Source organism: Rhinolophus ferrumequinum, chromosome 11, assembly GCF_004115265.2.
Source record: "Rhinolophus ferrumequinum isolate MPI-CBG mRhiFer1 chromosome 11, mRhiFer1_v1.p, whole genome shotgun sequence".
NCBI classification, from domain to species: domain Eukaryota; kingdom Metazoa; phylum Chordata; class Mammalia; order Chiroptera; family Rhinolophidae; genus Rhinolophus; species Rhinolophus ferrumequinum.
In genome coordinates this window covers 23408371-23426239 of record NC_046294.1, presented here as the reverse complement: position 1 = coordinate 23426239, position 17869 = coordinate 23408371, and positions in this window count along the sequence as shown.

The following is a 17869-nucleotide window of genomic DNA, read 5'->3' as shown; positions in this document are numbered from 1 at the left end:
TTCTTTTATTACTTTGGGGTTGTGTTCATAGCCATGATATTTAAGCCAGGAGCTGAAGAGTTTTATACCGGGAACAGGCGAAAAGAAACCAATTTTTGCTGGGACTAACTATGGGCTGGGTACCATGCGAAACCTCTTTAGTGTGCACGTCTGCATTATTGAATACACAGGAAGAACTCTGCGAGGGCGGAGCTGTGGATTTTTATCCCTATTTGGGGAATGAGGATTCAGAAGCTCAGAGAAGTGAAGCCATACGCCCAACGTCACAGAGTTTAAGTGTTTAAGCTGGACTTTGACCCACGGTCTGTCTGGCTTGAGAAGCATCTGCCCTTTCGCTTTTGCTTGGCCTTACCGAACGTGTCCTTTTAACCCTGAGAACTGAGGACACCTACGTGTTTTCGTTCTCTCACTTCCTTATGGATTCTGTCCCATTTTCCTAGATCCTGCAACAGTCAGAAAGGGCGGTTTCATAGGCTGTTTCTTTGGCAGCCACGTTGGGAGCAGAGTAGCTCTGATACTCATATCAACAGTAAGAACGATAATTATAACTAACATTGAACGCTGTGTTCCAAGAGCTCAATGTGTTCCGGACACTGTTGCAAGAACTCAACAGACCTTATCTCTTTTAATCCTCACAGCACTCCTAGATGGTTGGGATCATTAGTCTCCCTGTTGTTGCCAATGGGAAACTGGCACAGATCAGTTCTGCAACTTGCCTAAGGTCACACAGCTATTCACTGCTGGGATTGGACCATGTGGTCAGATCCAGAAGCCACCACTTGGCAGAACTTGCTGGAAGCAGATGTTGTGGTCTTTGTGCCTCCTGATCTGGTTTCCAATTGGCAGCTGTCGCAAGTGGTGTTCTCTGAGGGAACACTCACTGGGGAATGGTTCTCCCCTCACTTCATTCTGAGGAAACGGTAGTTCCTGGTGTGAGGAGGTCGGAGTGAATTTGAGAGGGCTTTTACTCTTTTCTGCTCGTAAGTTTCCACTGATTTGGTCTTTGTTTAACTTGGCCCTGACCCGCTCACTCAGCTGGGCTCCCAAGGCCTAACAAGCCATTCCCTGTCCTTCTTTAATGAGGGGGAGCAAAAGGTGGGTCTCCTGCTCTTTCTCGCCTTGTTCTCAGGCCACATCATTCTCTGCAGGCTGCCTCTGTGTACCCAGACCTTGGATCTAGGAGCCAGACCCAAATGCTGTCTCTGGCCAATCAGGGCCACCAGCCCAGGTTTGGCCCCAGGGAGCTCGGCCACAGTGGATGAAGCATTCCAGCTGTGCTGGGTCGTAGCTACAACTCTGCGCCTGGACTTACATTGCAGGGAAGGGAGACGGCTTTTTCTTTAAAGGGATTTAATTCAGTCCCCTCTTTCAAGGGGGTGTAAATATGGTAGCATTCTTTCTGCCCTTTATATTCTCTACTTAGCACAACAACAAAAAGCAAACACTGCCTTAATCATATTATAAGCAGCAGTGGTTGACTGAGAACTTACTATGTGCCAAACGCTTTGCAAACATCATCTCATTTTAATCCTTTTCACAGTTTTGAGGGGAAGGCCTTGATTATCCTGTTTTTACGGTTGAACAAATTGAATGTGGAGAGATTAATTTACTGCAAGGCACACAGTAGGAAGTGGCTGAGCTAGGATTTGAGCCCTTATCAGCCCGACACCAAAGCTCTTAACCACTAGTCATACGAATTCCCACCTCTCTTCTTATCCATCTTTCCCTTTGTCTTGAAGTCCAAAGTGTCGCATTGATGGGTGAGAACTTGGGCAATTTGGGGGACACGAGGAGCTATTCTAGTTGCTAATTTCTGCCTATCCACACTGTGTGCATGTGGTTTCTTAAATCTGGGACCAGGGGGATCTTGTACAGTTTCTTTGGGGCAGAGTGTAAATCAGTCACTCGTTTTTCTCTCTCAGCTTGACAAGAACAGCCCTGTCATGTGTGAAGGTGCATGTACACTCTCGTGTTCCACTCTTACTCGCTCCTCCTGACAGATAGCTGGTCCTGTGCCCGAGTTTGATTCATTTCTAGTGAAAAACAACCCCGACCTGAAGATAAGAATTCACTCAAGCAAGATTGGGGGGTGAGATAATGGGGAGCTTGCAATGAGTTCATTTTAACTGGTAATTTATTCCACCCAAGCGTTCTCGTGTGTGAGAAGTGAGTCTGGGGAGATGTGCAGGGAAAGCTGGAAGTCAGCTAAATTCTCCAGGAGAGCCTAAGGCTTCCTCCTGCAAATGCTTCAGAGCCCAGATCCTGGGCCAGGAGCGCAGGGTGGGGGGTAGCTGCTGATGCAGGCTTCTGGGAGCCTTTCATTCTGTAGTCGGCGTTCCTCATGTTTGTGGCATCTAGCTTTTTTTTTTTTTTGCACACCTTCTTAGGTTTGTTTCTGCATTCTGATTGATTCCCCAATGGAGAAGCTATATGCTGGCTTTCTCAGCCCCCCTTGCCGCTGAGTGGGGACTGATGACTTAGGGTCCTTCAATGAGACACCCCCAAAGCAGACTTTGATCTTGAACGGAGTCATATGAGGAAAACGGCACTGCAACGGAGACATTTTCAGGGGCTGCAATGGTTGGGGTCCTGGCAGAGTCAGCATGTGGCACAGTCAGTGGTGGTGGTAGGGGCATCTCCGCAGGAGCAGGACTGTCGTGGGGCTTGAGTGGTTGGTTGTCTTGCTCTTGGTGGCAAGAGCTCCCATGTCTGACTCTCTGACCTTCCAGGAGATTCGCGACTCACATCCTTTAAATTTGTTCAGGTTTGAATAATGGTGCAGACACGGTCCAACTGTATATGCTCCATGGATGTATAAATGTGCATTCTGCTCTCTCTGGGTGGAGTGTTCTATCATGGTTGATTAGATTCTGTGGGTTGACAGTGTTGTTGAATTCTTCTATATTCTTGTTGACATTCTGTCTAGTTGTCCTATCAATTGTTGAAAAAGGGGTGTTGCATTCGCCAACAATAATTGTGGATTTGTCCAGTGTGCCTTTCAAGTTCTATCGGTAATTTTGCTTCACATATTTTGTAGCTCCATTATTTGATGCACACTCTTTAGTATTGCTATGTGTTTCTTGTGAATTGACCCTTTTTAAATCATTATGTAATGTCCTCTGCCTCTAATTTTCTTTTCTCCGAGATTTACTTTATCAGATATTTTATAGCCTGTTTTCTTTTGATTAAAATTTGCATGACGTATCTTTTCCCATCCTTTTTTACTTTCAACCTACCTATATCATTACATTTGAAGTGAGACAGCATATCATTGCGTCATGTTTTAAAATCCACTCTGACAATTTTTCTTATCTAATCTCTGTATTTAGACCATTTAAATTTAATGTAATTTTTGGTATTACAGTCCTTAAGTAAAGGGAGGTGGCCTTGTTACCAATGGGTGGTGATGAAGTCCAGACTCTTTCCTAGTCTTCTTCTAACACCATCCAGTGGGGAGGGGCCAGGGTGCCTCGATACTTCTAGGTGGGGGTGGAAGTCCAGGATGTGAGGGCTCCACTGACACCATGGGGGGTCAGGTACTTGTTACCATTTGGTGAGGACGAAGGTCTCAGCTCCTTACTTGGCCTTCCCTGGCATCAGAATTTTCTCTGTGATGTTTGGCTAGAGTAGAACAGTTATTATCTACAAGTTTCTGTCTTACTTCCCTTTTCTGGTTCTTGGCTAGAGAAAGGAGATGTATATTTGGTGTTTTTTTTTTTAATGTCTGTGCTCATTTGTATTTCTGGGTTACAGGCTTCTTCAGCTCCTAGTCGGGATACATGAAAGAAAAAGAAAATCCAGAAAACTTGTTTCGATGGCATTCCTCAAATCCTAAGACCCTAACCTGAAGCTTTCCCTGCCCTACCTTTCAGAATTTTCTCATGATTATTTTATATATGACGTCTGTGGTTTTTAGTTGTATTAGTGTGAGAAATAGGCAGAAGTATGTCTACTCCATCTTCCTGGAAGGGGAAGTCAATATCCTTTTATAAACTCTCCTTCTGCTGAAACTAGCCACAGTGGGCTCTGTTGTCTGCAGGAAGAACCCTGATTAAGACACAGCCCCTTTGAGAAGGATAGAGACACAGAAGAGCTATCCCATAAAGTGGGCATATGGGTCTTGTCAACAAATTTCCAGAACTGGTAGCTCTCTGTTTTACCTATGAGTGGTTGTCATCAAATCCACACAGCTTTTCTTATGAACACAACCAAAACTGTTTTGTATTACTTTCTTCTTTTAAAAAAGACTCGCTTTTTGTAGAAAATTTAGAAAAACATAGATAAGTAAAACAGAGAGCATCTCATACCAGAATAGCTATTGTTAATATTTATATACCTTATGTGTATATAATAAAAATTAATTACACTGTATTTTTTGCTTAGTAACCTGTTTTTTCACTTAGCCAGATATCTTAATATCTTTCCAGTCCAATAAATATAGTTTAGATCGTCACTTTGCAATGGTTATATACTATTCCATTGCAAGAGCATAGTTATTTACATATCTGTTCCATATGGTTGAACATGTAGATTATTTCTATTTTTTTCCCATTGTAAACAATTCTGCATGGAACATCTTTATAGATAATCATTGTGTACTTGTTAGGTTATCTCAAAATAACCCCCTAGAAACAGAGTGGCTGGGCTACAGAGAATGCACATTTTTTAAAAAAGAGGTTCTCATCCATGTCTTTACATAGACTTCCCACCCTGCTTCTAGGCCAGTGCCATTGCTTGGCTCCCTTCTGCTCTAGTGTTTTCTCATTCATCGAGCACTAATGGTGTCCTACCTTCAGCCTCTCCTCCACCTGTCTCTGTCCCCTGGTGCTAGCTTGTGGCAGGGTGACATGTGACAAATTAGCTCGTGTTGTGACATCCTCTGTGTTCCACTTGCTCACATTCTGAGGACCTTTTACGGTTCAAGACATGGTGGAACTTCCAAACTGGGGTTGCACAGTTTTAAGTTCAAGGGCTGAGAATTCAGATGGAAGATTTGGGACGTAGTTTGATCAGCTATTTCCTTCCCTCACCTCTGACCCCTGATCTTCAGGGAAGAAAAGGGATAGAGATGATGTAAGAGGGTTAGACATGAATGTGAGTGGCCCTATCTCGTGTCTCCCTCCATCCCCTAAGATGAATCTTGGTCAGAGGGACATAATAGGATCTGTCTTGAAATCAAGGGGAACTGTGTCAGGCTTCCCAGTGGATAATTTGGAGAGTCATCAAACTACATGTGAGTTCTCTATTCATCAGAGAAAGACATCCATAGAGTAGGAATGGTAGTATGGTAGGTCTAGGGGGGAGAAAAGAGTGTAGGGACAGACTTCCGATTTTCCCTAGGCCTCAGAATGCTGAGGGTTAGGCATCTGAATGTCCCTGTAACATCAAGTTGGTGTATAGAGGAGGAGGAAGAAGACAGAGAGGAAGAAGGAGGGGAGAATAGAGGAGAGAGAGAAAATGAGAAATGAGAGCTGGGAGGCCTACAAGTGCTCCTTGCTTGAATGTGTGCGGACCTCATGGCAGAGGCTGGAGGGTGGGTCATGCTTCCAGACGTCTGATGAGAACATGGTTGCATTTTGGAGACTTTGCTTGCATGGGACACAGTAAGGACCAGATGAGATATATTACATTTGAAGCCAGAGGCCAGCATGGGACCAAGACAGATGCAGACAGTGAGGTGACTTCTTTCTTACACTGTATGCAGGGTGACACCCCATCTCTCTCTCTCTCTCTCTCTCTCTCTCTCTCTCTCTCTCTCTCTCTCTCTCACACACACACACACACACACACACACACACACATTGAGCTGAAATGGTGATTAAGAAACACTGATTTTGACTTAGTTTACAAGAAAGTAAATAGATGAATTATTCTACACTGGCCAGAATAGGGATCCCAGGTAGAAAGTATAATTTTTAGAGAAAGAGTGGGAAAGAAAGAAAAGGAAAGAATTTTTGCAGTTTTGAGTTCCCATTGGTTGAAAATTCTTACCAATTTAACTTATTTCTCTAAAGTACCATGGCCCAAGGAAAGATGTTTTCCAGATGTGAGCCTTTGTATATCTCCAAAAAAAGCTCCTTTTATTTATTTCTCTGTTATATGCACATATATCAAAACTTTTAAATTTCCATTTTGTTCAAACAAAAATTTTCGCGATGGCTGATATCATGTAAAGCAAGTAAAAACTCAGCCAGCGAGGTGAGGAGGCTGATTTCTATCAACCATCTGAGGTTCATAAGGGGGCTCTATAGAGCCCCTAGGAGTCATCCGATCCAGGGCTGCCATATATGAGTGTGCAGTGTGCACATCACACAAAACTGTTGGCCAAGGCACCCCTTGGGAATTGAAATCCAGTCGGTGTTCCACTCAGCAAGACTTGGGCTCTGGCACAGGCCTCTCTCTACTTGGGGATCACGATGACTTTTTCTTTGCACAAAGTACAATCTGCTTATAAGCCATGTATCCACAGAGCAACGTGCACCCACAAGAGGTTTCTTTTCAAATGCATCCACCCAGATGAGGCACCTGTTGTACACAGGCCACATAAAAGCCCCCAATGGTCCTGCATGAGCTTACTTTAAAAACCACAGTAAGTATTTACTGAGACATAGAATTTGGCTTTCTAATTTTGAGTCCCCAGTTTGCTGGTAAAGTTCAGTACCTTTCCTTGTCCCAGATTTAGAACATTACTACTTGAGTGCGGGCAAGGGGCCAACAGCCTATTGGAAGAGCAGTGATTACACTGTGGAGAAATGTGCCAGGCAAGACCTTCTCTGGGCAGAATCCCCAGTGATTTTTAGGGTAACCGTGAAAATCAGAACTAGGAGATCAAAGATCAGTTTAGTGAAACATCCTTATTTTACACTCAGGGAATGAGGATCCTGAGAAACTATGGCTCATGCTCAAGGCCACCAGAGTCTACGTGGTGGACGGTCTTAAGGCTCTTTAGTTGGCTATGTGACGATGGGGACTATATAATCAAAAAATGACGGGGTCTTCCTCACTGGCTTCCTTCTTCCAAAGAAAGGTATTTTCCTCTTGGAGATGCTCTAGGTGTGGTCCTACTTCAAGAAAGGACACATGCTCATACCACATGGAGAGCCAAGCGATGTGCCGTCAGGTGAGGTCGATGAAGTGGGTGGTCTCTAAGTATCAATGGCTCCTGCTGTGCTAAAACGCCTCCTCACTCTGTGTTGGTGCTCAGCGCACCCCCTATTTCCTGGGCTGCAACGTGGCCACCCCAAACAACAACAATCACAATAACAACGCTAATGATGGTAAGCACCCTCATCAGCTAGTTTGGTCCTTCCTGGCAGAGCTCCTTTGATCTGGGGAATCTCTAAACACGGTGCCAACAGAATCCCGTGGTTAGTGTCATTACCTCCCTTTTACAGAAGAGAAAATGAGGAAGAAGATGTTTAAGCTCGAGGCTCAAGGTCATGTGGGGCATCATTAATAGAGGCCTGTGAGGAACTCATGTTGTTAACTCTGAAATAAAATCTGTAGGCACTTAACAGGCTTTTGGTTGGCAATGGCTGCCCTTTATGAGGACTGTATATTTTTTATAAACCATGCCCTAAAAACAGATACTGATCATTAGATTTCATTTCAAGCCCGTCTTTCACAATCTTAAATGCTGTGAGCATAGGAGAGACGCTCTCCTGCGCCAAGCAGCCAGTTTCACACATAGTCCTCCATAATGCTCAGGTGGGTCCCCAGTGGTTCAGAAAGGTGAATCTTCTCTCCCAGGACTCAAAGCTGGCATTATACAACAGAAAGAACATTGGTCAGAGTCTCCGGAGACCCCGCTTTCTTTTCTACCCCCAGCTTTATTGAGGTATAATTGACAAATAAAACTGTATATATTTGAAATGTACAATGTGATGATTCGACATACTTTATGAAATGGTTACCACAATCCTGTTCATTAACACCTCCATCACATAGTTACTTTTTTTTTTAATGGTTTGAACGCTTAATGTCTACTGTCTTAGCAAATGTCAAGTACACAACACAGTATTATTAACTATAGCCACCATGTTGGACATTAGATCCCTAGCGATTATTCATCTTAGAACTTCAGGCTCGTGTCCTTTGACCAGGCTCTTCTCATCTCCTCCATTCCCCAACCCCTTTTTACCATCGTTCTACTTTTTGTTTCTATGAGTTTGACTTTTTTTTAAGAGTTAGCATGTGAGATCATGCAGTATTCTTTTGTGTCTGGCTAATTCAATTAGCATAACGTTCTCTAGGTTCATCCGTATTGTTGCAAATGGCAGAATTTCCTTCTTTCTCATGGTTGAATAATATTATTGAAAAATGAGATTGTTTTCTAAATTTCTCTTTCCTATAGTTCATTGTTGATGTATAGACACGCAACAGATTTTTGTAAATTGATTTTGTATTCTGTAACTTTACTGAATTTGTTTATTAGTTCTAACCATTTTTTTGGTGGAGTCTTTATGGTTTTCTATATATAAGATAATGCCATATGCAAACACATAATTTTACTTCTTTCCTTCCGATTTAATAAGTTGTATCTCTTTTTCTTGTCTGATTCATCTGGCTAGGACTTCCTATACTATGTTGAATAGAAATGGCGAGAGGGGGCATCCTGATCTTGTTCCTGGTCTTAGAGGAAAAGCTTTCAGTTTTTCACCATTGAATATGAGGTTAGTTGTGGGCTTGTCAAATATGGTCTTTATTATGTTGAGCTACATTCCTTCTATACCTTATTTATTGAGAGTTCTTATCGTGAAAGGATGTTGAGTGTTGTCAATTGCTTTTTCTGCATCTATGGAGATGATCATATGATTTTATCCTTCATTCTGTTAATATGGTATATCACATTTATTGATTTGCATCTGTTTAATTAATTAATTAATTAATTTTTTTTATTAGTTTCAAGAGTACAAAATGACATGATTAGACATTTACACTCCTCACAAAGTGGTAACCCAACAAGTTTGACTTGCATATGTTGAATTGTCCTTGCATCCCAAGGCAAATACAACTTGATAATGTTGTGTGATCCTTTTAATGTGCTGTTGAATTCTGGTAGCTAGTTTTGTTGAGGACTTTTGCATCGATATTCACCAGGGATGTTGGAATGTAATTGTCCTGTAGTGTCCTTATCTAGCTTTGGTATCAAGGTAATGCTGGCCTCGTAAAATGAGATTACAAGTGGTCCCTCCTCTTGTATTTTTTGGAAGAGTTTAAGAGGAATTGGTATTAATTTTTTTTAAAAGATTTTTATTAAAAACACAGCGTACAATATTATATTAGTTTCAGGTATACACAATAGTTACTCAACATTTATATACCTAAAGAAGTGATCACCATGATAAATCCAGCAACCGTCTGACATGGTACCATCCTATCACAATATTATTGACCATATTCCCTATACTGTATATTACGTCCCCCTGACTTATCTGTTTTATACCTGGAAATTTAGACCACTTATTGCCCTTCACCTTTCCTTCTACCCCTTTTTAATTTTTCACTTACAGTTGACATTCAATATTATTTTATATTATTTCAGGTGTATAGCATATGGTTAGACATTTATACACTTTAAGAAGTGATCCCCCTGACTAGTCTAGTACCCACCTAGCACTATACATAGTTATTGCCATATCTTTGACTATATTTCCTATGCTTTACTTTACATCACTATGACTATTTTATAACTACCAATTTGTACTTCTTAATACCTTCACCTTTTTCACCCTGTCCTCCAAGTCCCTCCCATCTATCATCCCCATCTGACACCATACATAGTTATTACAATATTATTGATTATATTCCTTATGCTATACTCCATAACTACTTTGTAACAACCAATTTGTACTTCTTAATTCCTTCCCTTTTTTCACCCGTGCCCCCAAAACCACGCCCATCAGGTAGCCATCAAAATGTTTTCTGTATCTATGAGTTTGCTTGTCTTGTTTGTTTATTTTGAAATCTTACTGCATCTCTCTTTCACTGTCTGACACTCCTCAGCGCAATACCTTCCAGGTCCATCCATGCTGCTGCACATGGCAGGAACCCATTCCCTTCCATAGCCGAGTAATATTTCATTGTATATATGTACCACCTCCTATTTGCCTATTGATCCTTCTACAGACATCCAGGCTGCGTCCACATCTTGGCCATTGTAAACAATGCTGCAATGAACATATGGATGCACACGTCCCCTCGAAGTAGTGTTTGGGTTTCTTAAGATAAATACCCTGAAGTGGGATTACTGGGTCCTTCTTTGTCTCTTTATAGCCTTTGTTTCAAAGTCTATTTTGTCTGGTATAAGTATTCCTACCCCAGCTTTTTATATTTATTTTCATTTCCATTTTCATAAAATATCTTTTTCCATACCTTTACTTTCAGTCTGTGTGGATCTTTCAATCTGAAGTCATTCTCTTGTAGGTAGCATATGTAAGGATTTTATTTTATTATCCATTCAGCCCTCCTGTCTTTTTTTTTCTTAACATGTATTTTTTTTTTTTTTAAGATTTTTTTATTGGGGAAGGGGAACAGGACATTATTGGGGAACAGTGTGTACTTCCAGGACTTTTGTCCAAGTCAAGTTGTCCTTTCAATCTTAGTTGTGGAGGGTGCCATTCAGCTTCAAGTTGTTGTCCTTTCAGTCTTAGTAGTGGAGGGCGCAGCTCAGCTCCAGGTCTAGTTGCCGTTACTAGTTGCAGGGGGCGTAGCCCACCATCCTTGTGGGAGTTGAGGAATCGAACTGGCAACCTTGTGGTTGAGAGGATGCGCTCCAACCAACTGAACCATTCGGGAGTTCAGCAGCAGCTCGGCTCAATGTGCCGTGTTCAATCTTTGTTGCAGGGGGTGGAACCCACCATCCCTTGCGGGACTCGAGGAATTGAACTGGCAACCTTGTGGTTGAGAGCCCACTGGCCCATGTGGGAATCGAACTGGCAGCCTTAGGAGTTAGGAGCATGGAGCTCTAACCACCTGAGCCACCGGGCCGGCCCCTCTCCTATGTCTTTTGATTGGAGCATTTAATCCATTTACATTTTAAGGAATTGTTGATAAATATGTAGCTATTGCCATTTTATTATTCATAATTTTGGTCTTTTTTTTTTTTTTCCATCTTAAAGAAGTCCGTCTGATATTCCTTACAACACTGGTTTGGTGATGATGAACTCCTTTAGCTTTTTCTTGTCTGGGAAGCTCTTTATGTGTCTTTCGATTTTAAAGGATAGCCTTGCTGGGTAGAGTAGTCTTGGTTGTAGGTGCTTGGTTTTCATCACATTGAATATTTTGTGCCAATTCTTTCTAGCCTGCAAAGTTTCTGTTGAGAAATCAGCTGACAATCTTATGGGAGCTCCCTTATAAATTACTAGTTGTCTTTCTCTTGCTGCTTTTAGGATTCTCTCTTTGTCTTTAACCTTTGCTATTCTAATTATAATGTGTTTTGGTGTGGGACTGTTTGAGTTCATCTTGTTTGGGACTCTCTGTGCTTCCTGGACTTGTACGTCTCTTTCCTTCACCAGGTTAGAAAAGTTTTCGTCATTATTTTTTCAAATAGGTTCTCAATCCCTTGCATTCTCTCTTCTCCTTTTGGTACCCATATGATGCAAATGTTGTTACACTTGATATTGTCCCAGAAGCCCCTTAAACTATCCTAATTCTTTTTTATTCTTTTTTTCTGTTCTGATTGGGTGTTTTCTGCTACCGTGTCTTCCAAATTGTTGATTCAGTCCTCCGCTTCATCTAGTCTGCTGGTGATTTCTTCTAGTGCATTCTTCATTTCACTTATTGTATTCTTCACTTCTGATTTGTTCTTTTTTTTATGGTTTCCATGTCCTTTTTTTTTTTTAAATTTTTATTGGGGAATATTGGGGAAGAGTGTGCTTTTTCCAGGACCCATTAGCTCCAAGTCAAGTCATTGTTTTTCAGTCTAGTTGGGGAGGGTGCAGCTCACTGGCCCATGTGGGAATCGAACCTGCGACATTGGTGTTATGAGTACTGCGTTCTAACCAACTGAGCCACCCGGCGGCCACTCTATGTCCTTTTTTATGCTTGCATCTCTTTGTTGAAATTCCTACTATGTTCCTTATAAACATTATTTTGAACTCTGTCTCTGTAGGTTGCTTGCCTCCATTTCGTTTAGTTTTTTTACTGGAGTTTTCTCCTGTTTTTCTTTTGGGATGTATTTCTTTGTTTCCTCACTTTGGCTGTCTCTCTGTGTTTGCTTATATGTATTAGGTAGGGCTGCTATGTCTTCCAGTCTTGCCTGGTGGCCTTATGTAGTAGGTGTCCCGTGGGGCCCAGTGGCACATTCTTCCTGGTTTCCTGAGCCGGGTGCTATAGGAGTGTCCCTTGTGTGGGTTGTGAGCACCTTCCTGTTATAGTTGAGCCTTGATTGCTATTGATATGTGTCATGCAGGGACTCTAGTCCCGCTCTTCGCACAAGAATGCAGGGTATGGTGAGGCCAAAAAGGAACACCAGTGGAGCCATGGCTAGGGCGTTCATACTACTTTCTCACTGGTGGCTGGAGACACAGGAAGCAGTAGCCACATGATCTGCAATCTGCGGCCCGCTTCTCTGCCAACCCACCTCACTTGCAAACTGCAATCCATGCTTGCTGGCTCAGCCACGGCAGTTATATAAGTGGCCAATGGCTAACTGGTTATAGCTGATGGCCAACTAGTCACAGCTGATGGCCATCTAATAACTGAGCCAGCACTTTTCCACGTGAGGCTGAGAGTCTGGAAACTGCTCTCTGGGACTCTGTCCCCACCCTATGTCAGTGGGTATATTGACCCCCAGGTTGACTGGCTGTAGGGCTTGGCCACGTCCACAGCTTATGGGCTGCTGTGTGTGGGGATTACCCCATGGAGCAGGATTCCCCCTCAATAAGGGCTCTGGGGCTTGTTGAGACTGCCCTTTGTGGCTAATTGGGAGGTGCTCTGCTGTGATCTGCAGTCAACCTCCAAGTATGTTGCTTCTGGGGCGTCTTGGGTGGGGCTCTGGTGCAGGCCCTGGTCAGCCACTGCCTGTGACTGGCTGGGAAGTACTTGGTAAGAGCCACAAAATGATCTATGGTTGGTTGCTGCCTGTGCTGTACCTGAAGGTGTGTGGGAGAGATCACGCTGCAAACCAAAGACAGCTGCCACCATTACCGGGTCTGGGGTAACTGCAAAAAGCCAGGACACTCCAAAGCCTGCTGCCACCTGCTGGCTTCCGTAAGTTTCAGCCTCTGATAAAGCCTCTGATAAAGCCTCCAATGGTAGCAAGTTGGGTGAGGCAGGGTCTCAGTGAGTCAGCAGAGTGGAGCAGCAGAGCTCACCAGGCCAATCAGATTCAGATTTGGCCTGTGGGGGCGGGCTCAACCCAGGAAAGATGGCGTCTGCCTGCTGGCTGCGCAGGAGAGCCTCACACAGGAAAAATGGGAACTGTCCCCTCCAGTCTTCACCCTGAAGTTGCACAACTCAGTCTCTCCCCATATGTCTCGATGCCCCCAGAGTCACCATCCCTCTGCTGGAGCCCAGGGTGAGTGCCTGCAGGGGCCCTTTAAGAGGATGCCTGGGTTTCCCGCAGCCTTCAGTCCCATCCACATGGTCAGAATCCCCACTGTTTTTCACAGCCACATGTGTGGGGACCCCTGGTAGTACACGGGACCAGTACTACAGGCTGGGGAGCCTGGGATGGAGGGCTGGGGTCCCTCACTCCTCTGTGGGGAACCTCTTTGGCTGAGATATTCCTCTCAATTTTCATCTGCCACGTGGAGGTTTGGGACCAACTTGTTCTGTGTCTCTGCCACTCCTGCCAGTCTCGATGTGGCTTCTTCTTTATATCCTTAGTTATAAAACTTCTGTTCAGCCAGACTTCAGATGGTTCTCCAGGTTCATTGTTCTATTATTTAGTTAAAATTTTGATGGGTTCACAGGATGAGTCAAGCACAGTGTTTACCTACTCCACCATCTTGAATCTCCTCACCTTTTATTGGTGTTGTTCTTGAAATGGTAAAATTCATTGGTAAATCCATCAAATTATAAGCTTTTGTTTGTTCCAAAGGTTTTTAATTACTGATTCAATCTCCTTACTCATTTTAGTCTATCAAAATTTTCTTTCTTCACAATTCAATATTGGTAGGTTGTTTGTTTCTAGTAATTAATAAATCTTTTCTAGGTTTTCCAATTTCTTGGTGTATAATTGTTCATAGAAGTGTCTTCCAATCTTTTATATCTCTGTTGTATCAGTTGTAATGTTTCCCCTTTCATTTATGATTTTATTTATTTGAGACTTCTCTCTTTTTTTTTTGGTCTAGCTAAAGGTTTTATCAGTTTTATGTTTTCAAATAACCGGCTTTTAGTTGCATTGATCTTGTCTATTTTTCTGGCCTATTTCTTTTATTTCTGCTTGGATCTTTGTTATTTCCTTCCTTCTGTTAACTTTGGGTTTAGTATATTCTTCTTTTTCTAGCTCCTTGAGGTGTAAAGTTAGGTGGTTTATTTGAAATATATATTTTTTCTTAATGTAGGCATTTATTGCTATAAACTTGCCTCTGAGAACGGCTTTTGCTCCATCTTATAAGTTTTGGTATGTTGTGTCTCCATTTTCATTTGTTTCAAGATATTTTTTGGTTTCCCTGTTGATTTCTTCTTTCTCCCAGTGGTTGTTTAGGAGTGCATTGTTTCATTTCCACACATTTGTAAATTTTCCATGTTTCTATTTTAATGCTGCTTCTCACAAGGGCATTATTGGGGGAAACTAATTTGCTTCTAGAACTATGCTTTCAAGGAAATACTGTCTTGGGAAATAGTGTCTGGGAAACACTGATTTGTTTTTCTAGCGCCTGAATTACAGGGAATGGTAAATTAGTGCCAATGGTTCTATTCAGCGCAAATACTGTTCAAATGTTATCTTGCATGGTGTATTAGTCAGGATAGTCTCTGCTATGCTGCAGTGATAAGCAATCAAAATTTCAGTGAATTAATGTAATAAACATTGATTTCTCTCTCACCAAATGCAGGCTGGTTGGCCCTCCTCTTCTTTATAGGTATGCCATCCACAACAAACAACTTTCAAGACATTGGGGCAGGGGAAGAGAGACAGAGGAGCCACATTAACCATTAACTAATTTAGCTTAGGAGGGGCCCATGTCATTTATGCCCACAGTCTGTGGCCATAGCTAATCAACTGGCCCCAACCTAGCTAGAAGGCAGGCGGGGAAATTAGGGGAGTAGGGGAGCGTTTGATAAGCACTTATTATCACTCGTGGTAAAAGGATGAGGTACTTGGGTTCCAAGTTGGGGTGAACCTGCCTCTCCATCTCCCTTTCCTTCCATAAAAGCCTCTCAAGACAAAGTTCATATAGCTCCTCAAACGCCAGTCTGAACACATTGCATATTAAGGAATTCCAAACTCTAATTGGATGTCTGTGTGGTATCCTTGGCAAATCAGCAAAAAATCTGTTTCCCCATAAATATTTCTCTCATTGGCCTAATCGAGCACCTAAAATGTCCACCATTAATATTATTCTTTTCTCTCTTCCTCAAGGACATGCATGTATTTAAAATAGATTGAGGCAGTAAGGAATCTTGGATTACACTGGAGCTCTTTCACAGAGCATAGAGCAGGATGTGGGATAAGTAGACTGAAGGCATGCTCAGGGGTCTGAGAAAGGAAAACTGGTGTCAGTGGGTCCTATAGATGAGCAAGAGGGTCTTGATGATGTAGATTAGGGTCTGGAAGGCAGTGAACAGGGCACCCAAGGAAGATGAGAAGGGGGCATTAGGCAAATTCTCCACAGCACATCTTTGCCAAGAATCTGACCTATTAGGGGGCTCCAGAGCAACCATACCTTCACCCAATGCATCCAATAAGGTCACAGATATCTTTCTGGATTGAGCTTCCTTTTGAAAGATAAACTTAGGTCCCACCAGACTGTAGACAGGAGAAATGGGGCTGAAATGGAATGTTTGATTTGGAGTCCAGTGATTGATTTTAAATCCTGACTCTGCCAAATTCTTTTCTTTTTAAATTTAATTTTTATTGGGTAACAGTGTGTGTGTTTTTTTCCCAGGACCCATCAGCTCCAAGTCAAGTCATTGTCCTTCAATCTAGTTGTGGAGGGCACAGCTCAGCTCCAAGTCCAGTCGCCATTTTCAATTTTTAGTTGCAGGGGATGCAGCAGCCCACCATCCCATGCGGGAATCGAACTGGCAACCTTGTTGTTCAGAGCTTGTGCTCTAACCAACTGAGCCATCTGGCTGCCCAACAGTGACAGCTCAGCTCAAGTCATTGTCTTCAATCTAGTTGTGGAGGGCGCAGCTCACTGGCCCATATGGGAATTGGACCGGCAACCTTGTTGTTAGGAGCATGCATTCTAACCAACTGAGGTAACTGGCCACCCCTCTGCCACATTCTTGTTGGCACTGCTGTGGACTTGTAACACAACTGTGTGATCTTGGGCAAGTTATGTAACATTTCTGCACTTCTGTTGGGAGTATTAAGTGAGAAATACATGTTAGGCACGTAGTAGAGAATCAGTGGATCCAAGCTCTGCTCCCCATTTTTGTTCACCCTGGTCTCCCTATCTGTAAAATAAAATGCATGCACCAGATCTTTCTCTGAAGCTCTAGGTCTCCACAGTTGTCTCACTCATCCGAGGAGGTGAGGAGGAGGCTAAGTGGGGAAAAGCCTCTTTACTCTTATTTAAATTAGAGCTGCCCCAGGTAAGATTTAGTTTGGAAAAAATGTATTCTGCTGCTCAAGTGCACTCTGAAACCCTCTGGACTGGGTGATCCCTGCAATCACTTCCCTCTAATATTTTGATCCTAAGAGATAGAAATGTTTGTGAAAATGCCTTAAAAATTACAACACACAATACAAACGTAAAGCTGTATTATCACTATCATTTTTCATTGTGATCTTAGCTTGGATTTTGGTCAGAACAGATTGAAATATCAGCTTCCATAACCCCAACAACTCCACCAAATTATTCAGAAGCCCGTTTAGGATGAGATTGTTCAGGATAAGCTGAGAAGCTCCTATCTTTCCTTTTCTTATGAAGGAGTATGTTTTGCAATTTAACTCAATGCATTTATTGATACTTCATAGTCTAATATAGTAATAGGTGTAATTGGATACTCTCTTTTACTGTGTCTTTGTCTCTTTGTCTCTCAAAAGGGGAGAAAGATTATCAAAACACAGTGTTTCGGGGGAATTATAAATGTTTTACCATTTATATAAAATTTTACAATTGTTACAATGTAACAAACACCAAAGATTGCTAATGGATACCTGAATATATGGTAAAACTATAAAACAGGAATGCTAATAATGACCTCTCAATTCAGGAATATGCTTAAAACAATTCAGCATTTAGAATCCGCTCATGGTGTGTAGTAGGTAGTCAGTAAACACTGTTGAATAAATGAATAACTTGTTTTCTTTGGGGAAGGTGAGGAGATAAAGAATTAGGGTTGTGTGCAGAAACTTAATTTTTACATTTTATTTTTCAGGTTGAGAGTTTCTTGCGCATTTGTGATATTACATACTTTTATATGTTTGAACTATTTCGTAATTAAAAAAAAAACTAAACCCAAATCCTACTATCTGCTTTCAAGGAGCTCACAGGCGAGGGCTAGAATTGTTACTATTAGCTGACATTTATTATCCTGGTCTCAGCACTTTTTGATTATGTGCCTTGAGCAAGTTACCCACCTTCTCTGAGATAGTATTTACATTGTAACATTGGGATAAAACAGTTCCTACCTCACAGAGCCCTTAAGATGAAATGAGACCAGGCCATTCCGGTGGCGCAGGTGGTGGAGCATTGTGCTTCTAACGCTGAGGTTGCTGGTTCGATTCCCCGTGGGCCAGTAAGCTGTGCCC